General features: G+C 35.9%; 1 long non-coding RNA gene across 1 annotated transcript; it reads left to right on the forward strand.

The window, feature by feature from the left end:
- Positions 1-902: 902 nt before the first annotated feature.
- LOC131181517 (uncharacterized) lies at positions 903-21,261 on the forward strand. The gene is made up of 2 exons (XR_009150047.1): positions 903-1,700; positions 20,571-21,261. It is a non-coding gene; the product is annotated as an uncharacterized LOC131181517 (long non-coding RNA).
- Positions 21,262-21,670: the final 409 nt, after the last annotated feature.

The raw sequence follows: 21,670 nt of genomic DNA on the forward strand, positions 1-21,670 counted from the left end.
ATTATTGTATTTGTTATTGAAAAAATTATTTTTTTAGGTATATTAATTAGAAAGTATTAAAAAATAATTTAAAATTAAATTTAATAAATTTTAATAATAAAAATATTAAATTAATAAAATAATTTTTTTAAATTATTTTTTTTAATAATATTTCTATTAAAAAGCGATTTTAGAACTCCAAAGGCAGATAATTATTGTTTAACACATGGATTTAGGGATGTGCTTCATGTGAGCGTGGCCTTGTTGCGGGTTGGATTGTGGATTAGATCGAGTCAAGTTTGGGATGGAACCAAGTAACCAAGGCAATAATGCACTAAACCAATCCGGATCAGGACCGACTGCTACCCTGTCAGTTGCGAGCCCCCTCGTTGAACTTGAACCAGAATTGATGATTCCGGTCCAACTCAAATTAAGAAAAAATGTGGCAAAAAGCAAAGAGTCCCATGCAGCGCTCTCCATATACACCAGGTGGCACACGAAGAGCACTACGTGGTGTTACGCGCTCCCTACTTCTTGCTAAGCGCGCTTTGATTGTTGCTTACACTGCTTTTCAGTGTAAAGGACCATTTTACCTTTATAACTAAAAATTTTTGAGTGCATTTTGACAAGTAAAAACTTTAAAATGCAACCAATTTTTCATACCAAAATTCAATTGCCTCTTACCTTCAATTTTCTCTCAATTTTCACTCTTTAACTCTCAACTTTTTAAAATGTCTAACGATAATTTTTTGCTCTTATTATTTTGACCTTTGGGAAAGTATACCTTTTTTTTTTCGATTGCAATTAAGGACATATATTTATATTATTATTATTACTTAAATGACAAAAATTGCCAATAGCATTAAAATTATGTACACGATGCTAATATGGTGGTGCCTTTTACTTTTTTTTTTTTTCCTGATGTGGCAAAATGAGCCCAATCGTTGAAAAGAAAAATAATAAAATCCAATTATACTCCATCATGGTAAATAAATAATTAATTAATGTGGAAGCCACACATTTCAAAAAGTTGAAAAAAAATATAACTACTTCAAATCCCTTCCAACACAAATCCCTAACATTTTTAATCCTTGCAATCTTCCCTTCGTCCACCCACCTCTCACTGGCGCTCCCGCAATCATCGCTACCCATCTTTATTTCTTCCCCCTACTTTCTGCCCGTGTCTCGCTCTTTATGCTCTACTCCTTCAACAATCAAAGCGAGGGTGGTGATGGTGGTGGAAGGATCTGTTTTGGAGCAAAGTAGTTTTGATGCCTTCATAGTCGCAAGTTAGACGCTCAGCCAGCTCCTTTCATATTCCCTCACTCGATTCTCCATTGCTCGCCAGAAATCTGATGACACTTACAACTCTTTGTCCATCACTGTTAAGCACTATGGGAGACAGATGCCCATTACAGGTTCTTTAGGAACAATCAACACAGATCTGATTCCTCGATTGTGATATAGAGGTTCCAAAGATGATGCGATGCATAGAAAAAAGTGTGGGCCCCACTTCTTTAGCGGGCAATTGGCAATAGCTTGAAAAGGCAATAAATCGAAAAGAGGATTAATTTGAAATTCCTCCAATTTCTGCAAATTTGAAATGAAAGGGGATTTTCTTAAGGCGCCTCAAATGCCCATTTTGGATTGCAACTTTGGCGTCGACACCCATCGTCGGCAGCGGCGCTTCAATGACCTTGAGACATAGAGAGAATGAGAAGGTAAATGAGGCAAAATTATAATTTTATCTTTGGAAGAGAGGAGTAAAAAAATAATTTAATTATTTTTAATTTTAATCCTGTTATTGTATATTGTGAAGATTTTTATGAAACAAAATTAGAGCTTAGAAATTTTTTAATAATAAATTAAAGATGGCCGACAAAAACGAAGCAACTGTTAAAATTGAGAAATAGTCAATAAAAATTACTCTAATTTACAAATTGCGAAGACAAAGGGCATTATTAAGATGGTTCATAATGACTAAATAAACCATCAGTAGAGATTGATCATTAGTTGCTTCATGATGTTCAAGGCTTTGCATATCTAGATTTAGTCTTTGTTTGTTTTCTTTAGGCTTGTTGTCAGGACCCAATCTATGGGTCAGACCAGCACTAGAATTTGAGTCAGTCTAAAATCTTCGAGTTCGTAATAAGCTTAATTATTTATCAACTCAATTTTAAGGCCCATTTGGCTCTAATTTCAAGAATTTAACCGGACAGAGTCCGATCATAAAATGGATCATTTAACGGGGAGTTTTTGACTCGTTCGACTTATAAACACAATATATAATAAATTGGGGAGCTCAGCTCACCCTCAACATAATCAAAATGTCATAACTCAAATAAGAGTTCAGCTCCCTCATCCAATTCTATTATGCATACAGTTAATAATTTTACAGGTCTAACATAACTTTTATAATACAGACACAAAATAAAAACAAGTGTTTTTAACACATGCGGAGTCTAAAATATAACTTAATTGTATAAAATACATTAAATACTATTAATGGACCTACGAAGAAGAAGAGCAGGTTAGCCACAACAAATAATCCTCCTGTAACCTAGAAAAATAGATGAACAGGAGTGAGTGTTAAATTCAGAAAGTAAAATACTAATTTTAATCATAATCTCTATAACTATGTAAAGCTAATGCACCCTGTGGAGTGAAATGCAACATCGTCATAATTTTCATATCATAACAGCAAAAGGACAATTTGGAGCACTCACACACTCAACACTGTCAAGCAATACATATATGGGAGCTGATCTCCTATACAACCCTCGTAATCCAACCTCTACTAGCGAGTGTCTCTCAAGTTGGACTTTCGCTTAATAAACAAAATGCGGGTTTCAATAAGTGTCTCTTAAGCCGTGTCTACCCGAAGGACCGGGTCCTAGCGAGTGTCTCTCGAGCCGTGTCTACCCATCTTGTCCATATCCAATACCATACTCTATGGAGTGAAATGCAATATCGTCATAATTTTCATATCGTAACAGCAAAAGGACAATTTGGAGCACTCACACACCTAACACTGTCAAGCAATACATATATGGGAGCTGATCTCCTATACAGCCGCCCTCTTAATCCAACCTCTGCCAGCGAGTGTCTCTCATGTCGGACTTTCGCTTAATAAACCAAATGCGGGGTCCCAGCGAGTGTCTCTCAAGCCGTGTCTACCCCGAAGGACCGGGTCATAGTGAGTGTCTCTCAAGCCATGTCTATCCATCTTGTCCATATCCAATACGTACGCAATGCACGTCACGCACACATACTGCTCCAAATTACCACAAATAACATCCATGGCACTTCAACAATTATGAATGTAATATAAAATGTGTCTAGTGTTTAACTACATAGATACATATTTACAAGTGATGCATGGGCATGCTTGAACATATAATAATATCGAAATTATAATTAAAATTAATATTTTACTCACAAACTTGAATCGAGATCACTGCGGCGGCTGGGCAGAGGAGAAAGGTTGTCCCAGGTCACCTGACAATTTCATTATAATTATTTAATATATTTGACTCAATACAAGTTTAAAAAAGGCCGAAGACACCCTAAGTTGTGCTGAAAATCCGACGGAGTCTCTCCTATACTTATGACCTATCCAACTTGTAAAATAGTTCAAATAACACTTCTAAACTCAACCCATATCTCATCATCATTATATGGCCCCTCCTGGGCCCTCTAAACCAAGCAATAATCACAACATCAGACAATTCAATTATAAGACTTCAAAACTAATATTTTTCAAAAACTATCCAAACTAACTTTAAAAATTTTATAAACCTGCTCCGCGGTTCTTAACAATATTATAAGGCTATTGCAATAGGAATCGTAATTTTCTTGTCATCCACAAATATTTTATAAATTTTATTCTAATCCAGTACAAGGCAAAAATTGAGTAATGTAGAGTTCGAATTTACCTATGCCAAATCTGACAACTGGAATGCGTCCAGAACGTTTGAAAACGGTAGGGTAGCTTATAATCTTGACCCGATTCTAAAATGGTTCCAGCAGCTTATCTGCTCGGCCTGAAATTGCAGATTCGAGCGACGATCAAATTTCCACGAAATGAAAGTACATACGCGAAGTCTACAATACTAGGGTTAGAACAAAAAATATATATAAAATAATTATTTGAAAATTAGGGATGTTACATTCTTCCCCCCTTATAGAAAATTCGTCCTCGAATTTTATACAAGGTAGAACAATGACACATACTTGCATATTAAACTTATAAGTACTTGCTGCGCATATCCCGCTCTAACTTCCAAGTGCATTCCTTCATAGATTAACTCCTCCACAGGACTAACCATAGGGATTTGCCTTGACCAAAGTTGTCTTATCTGATAGTCTACTATGGCTACTAGTTGCTCCTCAAAGATCAAATTCTCATTTAACTCCACTGTGTCTGGTCACAGCACATGAGAAGGATCAGGAACATACTTTCTAAGCATGAAAATGTGGAATACTGAGTGGACATGAGAAAGGTTTGATGGCAACTACTCCCACTCTGTCCATGATCTTAAAAGGTCATACATAACGGAGTGTCAATTTGCCTTTTCTTTCCAAATCTCATAACCCTTTTCATAGGAGAAACCTTCAAGAACACGGTCACCCATTGCAAATTTTATGTCTTTTCGCCTTGGATCTGCATGGATGGTTAAAAATTTTTATGTCTATCTGCCCCTGTTGTAGTATGCCAGCTACCATCCTCCTTCTGAGTCTAAACCATCACATCTGACTACTCGTTTACCTCTCTTTTTTTATTGTCATCTCTAGTACTCATTATAACTCCACTACTCTCAACTTGATATCTGATAACTTTAATCAACTTTGACGCTTACCTCACTTTTATTATACTCTAACGTGTCTCTTGATGACTTCAGTCCTCATTCATTTATTTCAATAATCTCTGTTCCCCAAAAACATGACTTATGTTCCTTACCCTATAGTTTCTTATGAAATGCTTTCCTGTAGCACCTATCATATACATCTCGTTCGAAACCTTTACTTGTCCTATGATCTAAATGGTCAATACCTATAAATCTTCTCACTCCCATGATACTTTAAATTTTCAATCTCTTTTGTGTCATTACTAAGGTCCTTAGACCAGCTCCTGTCCATCTTATGTAACTAGTTATGTAGAGCTCCATCTAAGTGTCAAGCGTACCCTACACCACTTATCAATATTGGAAAGTGAGCTGGGTCTCTTCTCTTATAGGACAAATGTCTTTGTATTCTCTGACAACCCAGTTAATGCAACTTTATCATTTTCCACTCCTTCTCTGGAATGGAAATATCTAGACTTCTTTCTAAAGCTTCTTAGTATGTGGCCTACTTTTGACACATTGGCACTTAGATCGAGTCTCTACTACTCCTTTAATATATCATCTCATAATAACTTGTTTCAAACATCTCTTAGTGTGTTCCTAGCATACTTATTCCTTCTTATCCTCATCATTATAACTAGCTCTACCAAGCTTTCTTCCTGTCCTTTGGATTTTATCCACTTTCTTTTCCTATTTCTGCTATCATTGATATCTTTTCAACATGCTGTACTTATTCCTTAATCTTAGTCCTATCTCACCCTTACACCTTTTCCTTCAAGGATGTCCATCCCATCATCAACTTTAACTTTTTTTTTTTAATTTTTATTTCTTAGTCTTATATTGATTACTAGTTACATTACTTCGAGAATTCTAACTTTACGATTGACTCCTACCAGCACATTCTTCACATTACGTAACACTTGTAATTAACCATAGAAAATTCTTTTTGTATCCCCTTTCCCAACTTACCTATCAGAACATTATCATTCCCTACCAGCCTTAGTAGGAAATTGCTCATCCTTTATGGATAGGAGCCCCAGAAATTATAAGTTCCATTTGAACTAACACGACTTTGGAAAATATGTGCCATGCCTTAATTCTGAACAAGATACTTCACGTGTTTATTCTCCTTAATATAATCACATGTACTGCCCATAGCTTTCCAAACTTCAGCCTCAACTTTTCCCATTAACAACAATTTCATTCGCTGTAACTCATTAGCAAATAGCACTTCCTCCAGCTTATAGTTCAAAAGGGTTGTAAGTCCTAATAACTAGCTCGATTTAACTCCTGTCACCTCTCTAATTATTCTTTCATACTTAACATTAGGTACACCATTATCGTCATTTTCGCCTCAAAAGATTGGATATGTATTAACGCCTATCAAATTTTCAATTAATTGGGTCACTTTGACACGACCTCTCTTCTTAACATAATCTCCTAGAATCGAAACACGAGCCAATTTGAAAAGAATGAGAAATGTTCTCGCACCATTTATGGTATACCATTGTTTGATAAACAAGATTTAGCTCATACCCCTTAGTCTCCCTTTTTAGTTTCATTATTTCTTTGTAATTATTGTGCGTTATCACAAGATATTAGTTGTATCTACTATTTGTTATACTGTTGTCCTGCCTGACATATTATCTTAGAATTTACTATTTCCTTTTTACTTTTCATTTATCTTCCATACTTATAATTATTTGTCCAATACTCCTTATACTTAGTTATATTCTAGAAGATAAAAGCACTCACAGATTCTTTCAGATCTACTCCAATCTTACCAATAATCACTTCTCTAATCCATTTACTTCTCAATATCTTATAATTACACCTATACCTATCTTGTCCTATTCTGACCGTTATTTACGTTATGCTGCATATTATCATACTATTATTTATTTATTTATTATTACTCTTTTTTTTTTTACATAATTATTCTATCGATCACACCGAAAATATATGTCTAACTCCAATTTTTGACTTTAGGTCTCACCACTCTAAATTTTAATATCAAGCCTCTGTGATATTATCCCTCATCTTGCATATTTATATCCCTTATGTTGACTTTTATCCAACTCACTCCTACTGATCTTGCTTTTTTATCTAACAATACAATTCAAGTTACCACAGCACGTTCAACAGTTACTACCTACTTTGGTCGCACACCTCACCTAATTTCCATTATATTGTCAACAACCAAAAGGGTTTTTATGTCATTGCCCCATTATCCTACCTTAGGGATAGAAAACAGATAATGTCTAATCCAGATCCTGTAACTCTAAGCTCTAGGCTCAGGCTCCTAACACTACATCAATTATGACCTGCTCTAAGTCCTATGCTTCTGGGTTCCATAACTTAACAATGTTCTTCCTAATGCCATCCTTTTCTATGCTCTCTATCCTTTTTTTTTTTTTGTTTATCTCGTTTACCCTTCCTAGAACCACATTCATCTCCTCGGTATTTTGGCTATATTCTTTCTAATCTTATCCTAATATGTTTTTCCAGTTTATTCTTTAGCCAACTCTTTTTATCTTACCCAAATCCGAGCTTTCACTCTTCCATCCTTTAGCTCTATTTTCTTTTTGAACCTGATTGTCATATCAGAAACTTATACCTTTCCACTATCCCTACCACGTCATCTATACCTCAATGTTACTTAGAATTGATCCTCTAACTACCCTAACTAGACTTCTTCTGGCATTCAGGCTATCTCTCCTACTGCATTTGAACCGCACTCCATATATATATATATATATACATATTCTATGATTTATTGATGCTAACTTTTGTCCTTTTTCTTTTACTTTATTTGGAGTATACTTTAGTTTTAAGCATTAAGAAGCTAAGGATGAACTTAGGGAATAGCAGTCATACTTCTCCTGCGTGATCTCTATTCTTACCCTTTTGGACTACATACTACTCCCTACTACCTTAGGGAGGGGATCTATAGCAACTCTAATTTTTCATATCTATTTAATTAGTTGAAACTTAAAATACTAGATATCCAAACTCGTCATTCAATTTAAAGGCTTACATACATCTTGATCTTACATCTTATAATTCCTACATAGAACTTGTACCCTCTCCAGAACACCTGAGCTAACAACTCTCTATTTCACGCTACAATCCCATCTGGACACTACTCCATAAGTCATCATTATCAGTAATAACCTTCGATCCCTTCTGAAAAAATAGGACTATACTCTAACTTACTACAATAAAAGTGCTACATTTACCACCTTGCCAAAACCATGTCAAATTAATGACTCTCTTATCATATTATAGCTCTGTAAATCATCAATTCATAGTTTCAACATTCCCTAGGTAGTAGGGTTGTACTTTACACCTTGTTGATACGCACAAGGTATACTATTCTCACTAAGCTCTAAGCAAAATGTCTGTCGTACTGCAAAAACCATCCAAAATTCCATACCGAAGACCAGATGGTCTCACTCTATAGATGTCACCTTTACTTTGCAACTAATCTGCAACCTCTGGTCTGATGGCAACTCTTGATATAACTCAAGCTCATGCTAAGGTAATCGAGTTACTGACTCTAGTTACCACCCAACTGTGACCTTTCGATATTCTAGCTCCAGATCCCTAACCAGGAGTTCCCAACTCCTCTGCAGATATAGAACTCTATTCTAGCATAATTGTACCAAAACAGAGGCCATCAGTAAACACCCTCATTATGGAGCACCACGGGGATGCACGCAGCTCTACACAATAATCTCATGTCGGTACTATAATCTGCAGCTTACAGAGTAGACATCGAGAACATTGTATAGTTACTACGATATGTCCTGACAGACTAGGTCTCCTAATCTCTTATCTCTCTTGAATCTATTATTATCATAAACTTACTCTGATTGGGTCATCCACTGATGACTGCTAGCAGTGGTATTCTCACCCTTATCTAGTAAAATTATACTATCAAAACTCACCTTTATGTACTCGTGCCTAGCACTAGATAAGTACAACACTTAGACCCATACTGATAGAAATATAGTGTTTCTTGGAGAACGTATTTCCATGGCAAATCTCAATATGTCTGCTAACTTTATTTCACACTTCTATGTACTTCACAAAACTGAGGTGCTAAATTGAAGCACTCTTATATTAACCAAGGAATAACACAGAATCTAGAAACGAAGAATTACAGAAAAAAGACGAAATAGAATCCTATACTCCGCATGTGACAACTCTAGGTGCCCACTTTCTCATGAATCTAAAGCCTAAGCTCTGATACCACTTTTGTCACGACCCAACCTATGGGCCGGACCGGCACTAGGACCTGGGCCCGCCTAAAGCCCCCGAGGCCCGTAGCAAGCCTAACTATTCCTCAACCTAGCTCTAAGGCCCATTTGGGCCCAATTTCAAGAATTCAATCGGACACAGTCCAACTATAAAATGGACCATTCAACAGGGAGTTTTTGACTCGTCCGACCTGTAAAATCAATATATAATAAATTGGGGAGCTCAGTTCACCCTCCACATAATCAAAATGTCATAACTCAAATAGGAGCTCAGCTCCCTCATCCAATCCCATCATGCATACAATTAATAATTTTACAAGTCCATAACTTTTATAATACAGGCCCAAAATAAAAATAAGTGCTTCTAACACATGCGGAGTCTAAAATTTAACTTAATTGTACAAAATACATTAAATACTATTAATGGACCTGCGAAGAAGAAGAGCAGGTTAGCCACAATAAATAATCCTCCTGTAGCCTGGAAAAATAGATGAACAGGAGTGAACGTTCAACTCAGAGAGTAAAATACCAATTTTAATCATAATCTCTATAACTATCTAAAGCTAATGCACCATGTGGAGTGAAATGCAACATCTTCATAATTTTCATATCATAATAGCAAAAGGACAATTTAGAGCACTCACACACCCAAAACTATCAAGCAATACATATATGGGAGCTGATTCCCTATACAGCGCTCTTAATTCAACCTCTGCCAGCGAGTGTCTCTTAAGCTGAACTTTCGCTTAATAAACCAAATGCGGGGTTTCAGCAAGTGTCTCTCAAGCTGTGTCTACCCCGAAGGACCGGGTACCAACGAGTGTCTCTTAAGCCATGTCTACCCGTCCTGTCCATATCCAATACCATACCACACGCATGCCACGCACACACACTGCTCCAAATTACTACAAACAACATCCATGGCACGTCAACAATTATGAATGTAATATAAAACGTGCCTAGTGTTTAACTACACAGATACATATTTATAAGTGATGCATGGGCATGCTTGAACATATAATAATATCAAAATTATAATTAAAATTAATATTTTACTCACAAACTTGAATCGAGGTCACTGCGGCGGCTGGGAGGAGGAAGAAGACTGTCCCGGCTCACCTGACAATTTCATTGCAATTATTTAATATATTTGGCTCAATACAAGTTTAGAAAAGACCAAAGACACCCTAAGTTGTGCTGAAAATTTGGCGGAGTCTCCCCTATACCTATGACCTACCCAACTTGCAAAATGGTTCAAATAACACTTATAAACTCAACCCATATCTCATCATCATTATATGGCCCCTCCTGGGCCCTCCAAACCAAGCAATAATCACAATATCAGACAACTCAATTATAAGACTTCAAAACTAATATTTTTCAAAAACTATCCAAACTAACTTTAAAAATTCTATAAACGTGCTCTACGGTCCTTAACAATATTATAAGGCTATTGTAATAGGAATCGTAATTTTCTTGTCATCCACGAATATTTTATAAATTTTATTCTAACCCAGTACAAGGAAAAAATTGAGTAATGTAGAGTTCCAGTTTACCTATGCCAAATCTGACAACTGGAATGCGTCCAGAACGTCTGAAAATGGTGGGGTAGCCTATAATCTTGACCCAATTCTGAAATGGTTCCAACAGCTTATCTGCTTAGCCCGAAATTGTCAATTCGGGCGACGATCGAATTTTCACGAAATGAAAGTACATACGCGAAGTTCACAATACCAGGGTTAGAATAAAATATATATATAAAAAATAATTATTTGAAAATTAGGGATGTTACACTTGTTGCTCTATTTTTTCTACCAAAAAAATAAGTTGTTTAAACAATAATTATACGCCTGTTGTTATAATGAATAAATTGTAATATGTATTCAATTCCTATTCCAAGGAAAAAAATGTGCCTTCTCTTTTTTGATATTTAAGTAATTTATATATTTATAAGATAAAACTAAAAGAGACAACTCAATCAATAAGCATGATATGTCACATTGTCTATTCCAAAATTATAAATTAATAATTTTAAAATATTAACAGTGGGAGGGAGAGATATTTAACTGTTGAATCATGAATCTTATATGAGAATAGAAAAGAGAAGTTTCAAAATTTAAAGGAAACACAATGAACATCCCTTTTCATTTCAGTAGGATTTTTGCTTTTTTTTTGTTTTGGTTGAAATAGAGAAAGCAAAATAGCAACTACGTAGCGCACGAGTAGGCGTTGGAAACTCCCACCATGTTCGACGCTAGCAAATTCATTAACTCCTGTATAGGAGAATTCAAATTGTAACTACCAATAGGAAGGGAGAAAGCTTCCTTTGCCAACCAATCCGTATACTAATTAGCTTCTCTAAATAAATGCGAAGCCTGGACTTTCCACTTCCTTTGCAGCAGCATATGAATCTGATTAATCACTTAGCTAACACCCCCAAAAGGATTCAACAAGCCCAAAATAAAACTCACAACACATTGGTTATCAAACTCCACCAACTCCTTAATTCCTAGCTTCCAAGCAAACTTGAGATCAACCCTTTAACACTGCCCAAGCCCTAGCATTAGCAATAGAACATTTTCCCAAATGCACCATAAAACCTCCAACTCATCTACCACAATGGTCACAAATCAAACCTCTTTTAGCAGTAGCTCCCAATTCAACCCGAAAAGCCCCGTCAACATTCAACTTGAACCAAAGAGCCTAGGGTGCCACCTAACAAACCAAGCACTCTCTCCTACTGCTTGTTTGCATACCCTTTTCCATCTCACTCCCTATTGCTTGCTTCACCACATGAAGCTTCCGCAAGATAAACATATATTAATCTTCCACACTCCCTTGATCATTCCTAGAAATGACTTTGTTTCTTCTCGCCCATAAAGCCCAGCAGGCTACCCCAAATACCTGCTTCCAATCTGCACCACTGTTATGCTTATTTTTACTACTCAAATTCCTTAAAACTTAACAATTCAGTTCCTCATTAAGGGTCCAATCTTTTCCATACTTGTGTAGCAACAGTATAGTCCCTAAGGACATAAGTAGAACTCTCAACAAGATCCATACAAACAAAGCAGGACCTATCACTTGCCATATGCCTTCTAGCTCTTTGCATATTTGTCAACAGCCCCCCTTTGCAAGCCAACCACGAAAAAGGACCTTATTCTTTAAGGCTCTCTCCACTTCCAAGTCAAATACCACAACCTCTAAGGGGCATCCGACTCTCCTTCCAAGAAAAAGTCATGGGCACTCTTTAACATTAAACTACTAGAAGCAGACCACCTTAATACGTCGAATCCTTGCTATTTCGAAGATCAGGAGGAATAATAGTATTAACTATAAGAACTTGCTCGGGCTAGATATTCATGAAGAACTACCCAATCCGGATTTCCGCGACAATCTACATATTTCTAAGCTTTTTATTATTGATCTAGCTATGTCATGAACCAACTCTATGGGCCAGACTGACGCTAGGACTTGAACCAGTATAAAACTCCCGAAGCCTGTAATAAGCCTTATTACTCCCAAACCCATGACTAGACCCAATTTCAAAGCCCAACATGCAAAACAAAATAAAATAAAATAAAATATCATAAATTAATTTGGGTCATCTCAACCCGATAACTATCAGAAATCCACAACTAGAGAAGCCTAGCTCAATCCTAATACCTAGCATGCAGAAACCATTTAATACCATTAATTTTCATTAAACAAAATAGATAAATAAATAATTAATTAAACATGATAAATACTACTAACTAAAAAGTACCACAACCTACGGAGAAAAATACAAGTTATACTTGAAAATAAACTTTCTTCTCTTGTAACCTAGTGAAAATATCTGAACATAAATGAGCATTCGACTTAGAGAATTTAGGTATTGATTATAGATGCAATTATATAACTATCTAAAATTAGTGCAATCTTACCATGAAATGCGCATCCATCACATATAATAAATAATTCATTCAATATTCACACGAGAAGATAATTTAGAGCTACGTACGCACTCAATGTATCACGTTAGTACATAAATAAGGGAGTTGATCTCCTATATAACTTTCTTAATCCAAATTTCGCTAGCGAGCTCAACTCAAACCGGACTTTCACTTAAATCCATGTGCGGGGGCCAGTGATATCAACTCAAAGTCGTGCCTCACCTCGACTTTTCATATCCATAAGAATCAGGTTCCAGTAAGACTAGCTTAAGCCGTGACTACCTGTTCAACCCATATCCATCATATACTATGTACATATGCAATACATGCAGCTCCAAATTATCCTCAATACAGCAAACACAATTAATTAATAGTAATTAAATATGCAACAAGAAGAATGACCATGTATATATATATATCTCGAGCTAACTATATGCATAAATAAATACTTATTAAATGCATGAGCATGCCAGATATATAAATAATATTGAAATTACAAAAATAACTAATATCTAACTAACAAACTGGTCGACATGATTGCAGCTGGTCTTGTTGAAAAGAAGAAGACGGCCGACCCAATCACCTATACAAGCACACTAACCTCTATCAACAAATTGACAAAATAATTAAATTAAATCTAAGAAGTAAGAAATTAATCCTAAGATTTTATCGAAATTTCAGCAGTCTCCCCCAAAACTGAACCTAAAACCCCTACAAGAAAACTCAAACAAACATAGCACTCAAGGCCTTAAGCCCACAACAACAGTCACAATGGCCATGCGGGGCCTACAAGAAACCTAATCTAAGTCCAAATATCTAAACTCTAGCTCGGATCCCTAACTCCTTTACAATCCAAATAATTAATTTCAACACTTCAAAAATTATAAAAATATTTCTGGAGGACCTTTACATTGTCTTTTTATTAATTAAATTTATTTTACTTAATTTTACTAACTCAAGAATATTTTACAGATTTATCAGACAGCTTAACCAAGGTAAAAACTATACAACTTAAGTTTAAGATTACCTTTATAAATTCTGCTACCTAGAACGCGTTCAGAACATATGAAAACACTGGAAACGATAATAAACATGACCACTTTTTGGTACGGCCCAAAAACTCAGTCTTGAGTACTCATGAGCTATCGCTAATATATCTAATCACACCTAAATGAAACCCATAAATTATTAATAATTATTAATAATTATTTTTAATTTACGAGAATAAAAAAAGATAAAAAAATCTCACAGAGTGATTTGGACCGTTTAATGATTGCCTTTTCAAACAGTGTTTGATTAGAGCGGGGTTAATCCCATCTTAAAGATTTTGGTGCGCTAATTTCATCGGTGGTCTCGAATCACCGATTTGCTGGTCGGATCATCGAAAAAGTGGTCAAAAGTGGTGAAAAAACCCATTTTCTCTCTCATTTGGTTTGCCGAATTTTGGCGACAGTTTGTGGCACCTTTGGTTAGTAAATGTAGCCCATGCCATTCGGAGTCCAATGCAAGAAATCTTGCTCCAATTGGCCATCGGAAACACCAGATATGGCCAATTGAAATTTTGGTGGCCATTGAACATTTCCCTTTATCAATTTTGGGTTGACACATGAGAAAATGCGTAGCTAAATATTTTAGCTAGGGATTTGATATAGCTTGACTTGATTTAATCTCTAGATTTTTATCTAATTTTCTCTACTTCGCTAATAGTTATTATTTTTGAGTTTAATGCTTTTGAGTATCTTGATCAAATACTTGAATGATGTTAGATTTATAATCTATGGTTGGAAAATATGATTATAAGTTTGATTTGATAACAACTATTATAGATTTCAATTAAGAGTAGAAATTAAGATTGAGTCTATGGGGTTTTGTTGAAATAGTTATTTTCTAATGCTCTAGTTAATTGAGTAATTTTCTATTAGGAAATAGGAGTTAATTCTTTAATTAGAAGATTTGAGATATCCAAAAAGGATTATTAAATGCTTTTTATTATTAACCCTTGCAAGAGTAGTTTAAAATTAATTAAAACTCAACTCAACTCAACTAAGTCTTTATCCCAAAAATTTGAGGTCGTCTATATAGATTCTTTTTCTCCACTCTAGACGATTTTGGGTTAAATCATCGGAAATGTGTAAGTAGTTAAAATTGATTATCAGACAAAATTGATTGAGATTAATTATTGGGTCAAGTGATGGTCAAGTGAAATCTATATCCCTAGCCATTTTTATTTGAATTTAAATACAAAGTTTTCATTGCTTTTATTAGTTAAATTCTAATTTTAATTAATTTCATTTTTAGCTCAATTTTAATTTTTTAAATTTAATCCAATTCAATTATCTAGATATTAGTAAAATTAGTATATATTTTGATAATTAAAAATAATCCTCGTGGGAACGATACTGTAATCACTCTTTATTATTTATATGAATTTGTATACTTGCGGACACATATCAGAACTTGTCCAAGCATTGTCAATTTATTGAGAATTTGAAGGAATTTGAGAAAATTTGGAAGAGATTGCAAGTACCTTTAAATCTTGACATTCTTGAAAAAATTTGGTACCTTTTGGTCTTTTGAGCTTAATTATGCATTCAGAAGTGTTGGGTAACCACTTGATGTTTGTGATTGCTCTTAAATATTCTATGAAAAACATGTTTGACCTCTCTTAGTATGGAACTTAATATGGTACTTGCTATGGGACCTGCTACCAATACTGGCATGGCCCCTTCTCTAGTAATATCTCCTCTGAGCACTTTTGTACCAGAGTTTTGGTTCCTCTTTTGCACTAAAGGTCTTTACACCACCAAGCTTTTTAATGTCCAGCATCAACCCTTTCTCTATAGTAACAAGAGGTAATTCTCTTTATTGAACTTGTATCAAACTTGCACTACACTTGTGATGACTTTTTTCCATATCTACTCGTATACTGAGTGTTTGTGTATTCTATAGGTTGTATTTATTGCTTTTTTGAAGATTGTCCTTGAACTTAACTAGCCAATTTTCTGTACCCTTCTGTTGTAGGAGACTTTGTCAAAATTTTTACTAACCAGGTACCTTTTGTTGCCATTGCAAATGCTTCTTCCCCCAATACTTTTATGGGTGTTGGCGTTTATCTTTCTTTGTGAGAATATATATGACTGTAGGTCCTCTGGAACTTCCTCATTAAGTGTCAATACTAGATACTTAGAAGTTATCTATCCGACCTTATTAGAAAGCTACTTATTGACTCCAAGCTGACTCCAAGGATTTCTTACATGCTATAATCATTATATTTCAACGTAAAAAATTTAGTATACATGTGAATACTTGGATATTTATTGAATAATAAGCCGTATTTTGGCTTTTTTATTTATGAAAAAGTGGCCACAAGACCTACTTGTTACATTAACCTTTTATCTACTTAATTACAACTGAATGAATGCTATATTATGTTAGTTGTATGGTAGCTTTGTCTTTACACTGATTGCAAGGATCCTAAGTAAAGTTTTGGGATCAGCCATTTAAGGCTATGCATCGACTTAAGAGAGGCCGTGAATTAACCTCAAATGCTTCTTTATGCTTGGTACTTCCCCATCGGCCTTTTGCAAGGCATGATGTCTAGGGACTTGGTGCACTCTTCTATAATGGATTCATCATCATTACTTTGTTTCTCCTCCTTAAAGGTCCCATGGTTAGAAGATATGGTAGACCTTACATTAATGGCATGGGTCTCTTCTAGGGAGTTATTGGCTGGTGCCCCCTAACATCTTTGGTGCATCTTTTCTGTAAGGAGCTAAATTGGACTCATCATAGTGTTGGATGTGTATATGTGTAGGTACCTTGGTGTTCCTAGGAGGTACCATATGATGAGCACAAGTGTGGAGGAATCTTGTGTAACGCCCTCACTGTAACACCCCAAAATTTTTAATTTTATGAGCATTTTTAGTATTTTAATTTTATTAAATTTTTGAAATTTTTTTTAAGATTTTTCGGATTTTAAAAATCGGGTTCGATTTTCCGAAAATATAAACTTTGATGATTTTTAAAAATTAATTTAAAGACCACGTGGCAAAACTAAAAATATATTTGGAGTCTACGTATTTTTCTGAGTTTTCCGAATTTTTGAATTTTTGGACCTCGTTTTGGTCCCGAGGCGAGTAAAATTCAAAATTTTGTATTCAATCGAACCGCCCAATCGAATCGATCGATCGGACCGGCCGAATCGGACCGCTTTTTCCTTCTTCCTTTTTCTTCCTCGCGTCGTCCCTCTCTCCCTTTCTCTCTCGCTTTCTCCTCCCCACCCACCACGGCCACCACCGCCCACTTCACCGACCGGCGCCTCCCACCCTCCCGGCCGGCCGCCGCCCAAACGGCCGGAAAAAACGCGCGCGAAACGCCCCCTGCGCGCGCCGCTTCGACTTCCGCCAATCCGGCAGATCCGCCACCAATTGACCGGTCTTGTGTCCAAAATCATCTACTCGAGAGCTTTCCATAGACACCAAGAACGCCAAATCCATCGAGCGGATTGTCCGATTTTTGCTCGAAGATTTTAGCCCATTTCGACTTTTGGGCTAGATTGCTCGAAACCGTGAATCCCACGAAAACCGAGGCCACCAAAGACGCTCCATTCGCCGAGAGCCGCAACGACATAAATTTCGAATTTTTCGACCGCTTTTTCGGTGGGTTCCACTAACTTCGCAGTTGTTTTTCCGAGCATTTAATGAGCTTAGAAAATTCAAAAATTTATGTACTAACCCCGTGTTATGGGATTCGTGTAGGTATCCTCGATTCGCGGAATTCGACGATTGACCGGTTCGCAAATTTCGCCGCATGCACTGCACGAAAAGTCTCCGAATTGGACCGAGGTTTTGGCTAGCCCCCCATTGTCAGACGCCCCGAGCGCGTTCCCGAAGTCGGAATCGGCAAAGGTAAACCCGAACCTTGCTTTTTCGTAATTTTCTAGTGCTTAAATAGGATTAAAAATCCATAAAATATTTGTGGTAGCTTGGAAAATTATGATTCTTTTTGCAATAGCTTAGTAATATTGCTAAGGACCGCGGGGCAAAGTTTTATAATTTTTAGAGCTTGTTTGGCGCTTTTGCAAAAATGATCAATAATAAGGACTAAATTGAAATTTTGCGTATTGTGATGGATGACTGATTTGATGGGCCCAGGAGGGGCTGTGTGATATGATTGAACTGTGGATATATGAATTGTGAGTATAGAAGTGTGTTTTAAACCCTTTTGCAGGTTGGGTAGGTCTTCGGCACGACTTAGGACGTAATTGGTCTTTTTCTTTGTTTGTATTGAGTCAGATTGTATTAAATAATTGTAATATAATTGTCGTGAGCCGACCTTTCTTCCTCCGCCACCTCGGTGACCATCACAAGTCTGTGAGTAAAATATTAATTTTAATTGTAATTTCGATATTATTATATGTTCAGCATGCCCATGCATCACTTATATGCATATATTTATGTAGTTAAACTCTAGGCACGATTTATGTTGCATTCATAACTGTTGATGTGCCATGGATGTTGTTGTGGTAATTTGGAGCAGTGTGCGTGCGTTGGCGTGCGTGTGATGTGGTGTGGACTATGGATAGGACGGGGCAGTCACGGCTTGAGTAATTCGCTGGGACCCGATCCTTCGAGGGGTAGTCACGGCTTGAGTAATTCTCTGGGACCCTCGATTTGGTTATTAAGTGGAAGTCCGAGCTTGAGTAATTGGCCGCACTGTGTTGGATTTAAGAGAGCTGTATAGGGGATCAGCTCCCATATGTTATGATTGATACTACAGGGTGTGTGAGTGCTCCAAATTACCTTTTTGATGTTATGATGTGAAAATGATGTGGATGTTGCATTTCACTCTACAGGGTGCATTAGATTTAGATAGTTATAGAGATTATGGTTAAAATTGATATTTTACTCTCTGAGTCGAACGCTCACTCCTGTTCAATATTTTTTCAAAGCAGGAGGATTTTATTTTGGTTAACCTGCTTTTCTCCCTCGCAGGTCAATTATTACTGTTTGTATAAACTTGTTAAATCTTAGAATTTCCGCATGTGTTAGAAATGTTATTTGATTTGGGTCTGTAAATTGAATTATTATTTTGGGACCTGTAAACTTAATATGCTATGCATGTTTGATGGATTGGATGAGGGAGCTGAGCTCCCATTTATTATTATGTTGATGAGTATGTGGAGGGTGAGCTGAGCTCCCCAATTGACTATATATTGTGTTTACAGGTCGGGTGAGTTGAAAACTCCCCGTTGGTAAGTCCATTTTATGGTCGGACTCTGTCCGTTTGTTTTCTTGATATTGGGCCCAAATGGGCCTTAGAGTTGGGTTAATGAACAGTTAGGCTTACTACGGGCCTCAGAGGCTTTAGGCTGGCCCAGGTCCTAGTGCCGGTCCGGCCCATAGGTTGGGTCGTGACATTCACCGTAGGTAGTCCGTACATTCTATTATGCCGATGACTAATGTCTGTTCGAACAGTCAGAATGTCTGGAACTACACTTAAACTATAGTGAGGAGACATAAATTAATGGAATAGATGTTAAGAAAATATAAGAAAAATTTAGAGAAAATAAAATAAAATTTAAGAGAATTTATTAATTGGTACAAAAATAATAATAATAACCCCATGAGCACCATGAAGGGCATTTTAGTAATTTCACCCCCAGAGATGAATTTTGACCTAAATGTCAAATTAAAATTTGAGAGAATTAAAATTTGAGAGAATTAAAATACATTAAATTATAAGTTTATGAATTAGAAAAGAAAGAAGGAAAGAAAAGAAAGGAGAAAGAAAAGAAAAAGCTTATGACATAAAACAAAAAAATAAAGTACAACAAATATATATATATATATATATATATATATATATATATATATATATATATATATACACAAAAGACAAAACCCCACCAACCTAAGCTATCTTCTTTTCCACTTCTTCTTCTCTCTTTTGGCTGGCACAATGGACTCCTCTCTTCCACCATTTTTGTTCAAGCTTTAAGCTTGATTTTCTCCTCACTCACTCACCAAAACCCATAACCCTCTTCATTAAAAATTTAACCCACCCCATAAGGAAGCTCTAGATCCCCATAAGAAGAAGAAAAGTTAAAGTTTGAAATTTGATCACAAGAGGTTAGTGCCTAATCTTCCTTTCTCCCTTTACTAATCCTTGAGTTAAGTTTAAGATGAAGTGAAATTTGTAAGAAATTAAAAGAAATTGGTGAGTTATGAGGGGAGTGAATTTTGATACCCATGGTAAGTGATGGACTTTGATGACTTCAATGTATATAAATTGATTTAGTGATGTTGATTGATGTATTTATAAGTATTAAAAGTTGATTTGCATTGAGATTTCATGAGATTGAAATTGTGAGTTAGAGTTTGACCTAACTATGATACTAATTGCATCAAATTGTATAGACATTTAAGGTTAACATCCATTGCATTTTGTTAGCATTTAGTATTCTTTTATGTTTATTTTTATATATTTTCATTATTATTTTAGAAAGCATGTTAATCTGACTCAATTCATTGATTTTTATATTTTATCAGGTATTTTCATGTGGTTCTAGAATCAAAGATGAGTTTGGAAGAGATGTGGAGGTCAAAACGTGAAGAATACAGGGCCAGAAGCAGTACATGGGCCGTGTAACCTGCCCCGTGTAACTTCCTGGTCCCCGTGTAACGCTCTGGACTGAAGAAAACATGAAAAATGAAGTGGCAAAAATTTACACGGGGCGTGTATCACTACACGGCCAGTGTAAAGTCGCCTGACAGCAATTCTGATGCGACTTTTCTTCGCTCCAACTCGACCCGAATGGACTCCTATTGCTTCTAGAACTCTGAAATTATGGTTTTTACACTAGATATAAATAGAACAAGTCAGGAATTGAAGGAGGGGAGAGAATTTACATCCAAAGAGGAGAATTAACATTCAAGAGTCGATTTACATTTAAGGAGGCACATCAACCTCAAGGGAGGTAAGGGAGAAACAAGATCTGCAAGATTGCTAGAAGGAATTTTCAGCTGAAGTTCCAAAAGTCTAAGGCTGCAACTCTTTTTCTGAGTTCTTTCACTCTATTTCCTTCTCATGTCTTCTCTTTATCTTTTTATAAACTTGATTGTAAAGTTCACCATGGGTAAGTAGGTTCTTTATTCTAGGGTTAGGGTGTAGCACTCAATTTCATTATAGATCTGGTTTGATTTTTATTTAATACACTGGGTATTTTATTCTTTGATTCAATCTTTGTGATCTTAATGCATGCTATGTGTTGGTACCCACTTAGTATTGATTACTGATAATAATTAAAGGACTGAAATGTGAAGATTAATATTAGAAAATCGAGATTTTGAACCTAGGAAATCTAACCTAGAGATAGGCTGATGACTTTTGTGGAGTTCCAAAATTAATCAAAGATCTTAATGGGTTTTAATTAATTTAATCACAACGAAAGTAGGGTTTAGGTTAATTAAAATACACAGTGCCTTGAGAGAGGACTTAAGATAACTTAGGATTAATTTCCATCAAAGTAATAATCTCCCAATTATTGAATGAATTAGATTGATTCTATAATTGATTGAAGTCTGAACCTCTAGCTCTAGAATATTCCTGTCCATTGGTATTTTAGTTTAGTTAATTATTTAGATCTTAT

The sequence above is a fragment of the Hevea brasiliensis genome, chromosome 7 (assembly GCF_030052815.1).
Source record: "Hevea brasiliensis isolate MT/VB/25A 57/8 chromosome 7, ASM3005281v1, whole genome shotgun sequence".
Taxonomy (NCBI): domain Eukaryota; kingdom Viridiplantae; phylum Streptophyta; class Magnoliopsida; order Malpighiales; family Euphorbiaceae; genus Hevea; species Hevea brasiliensis.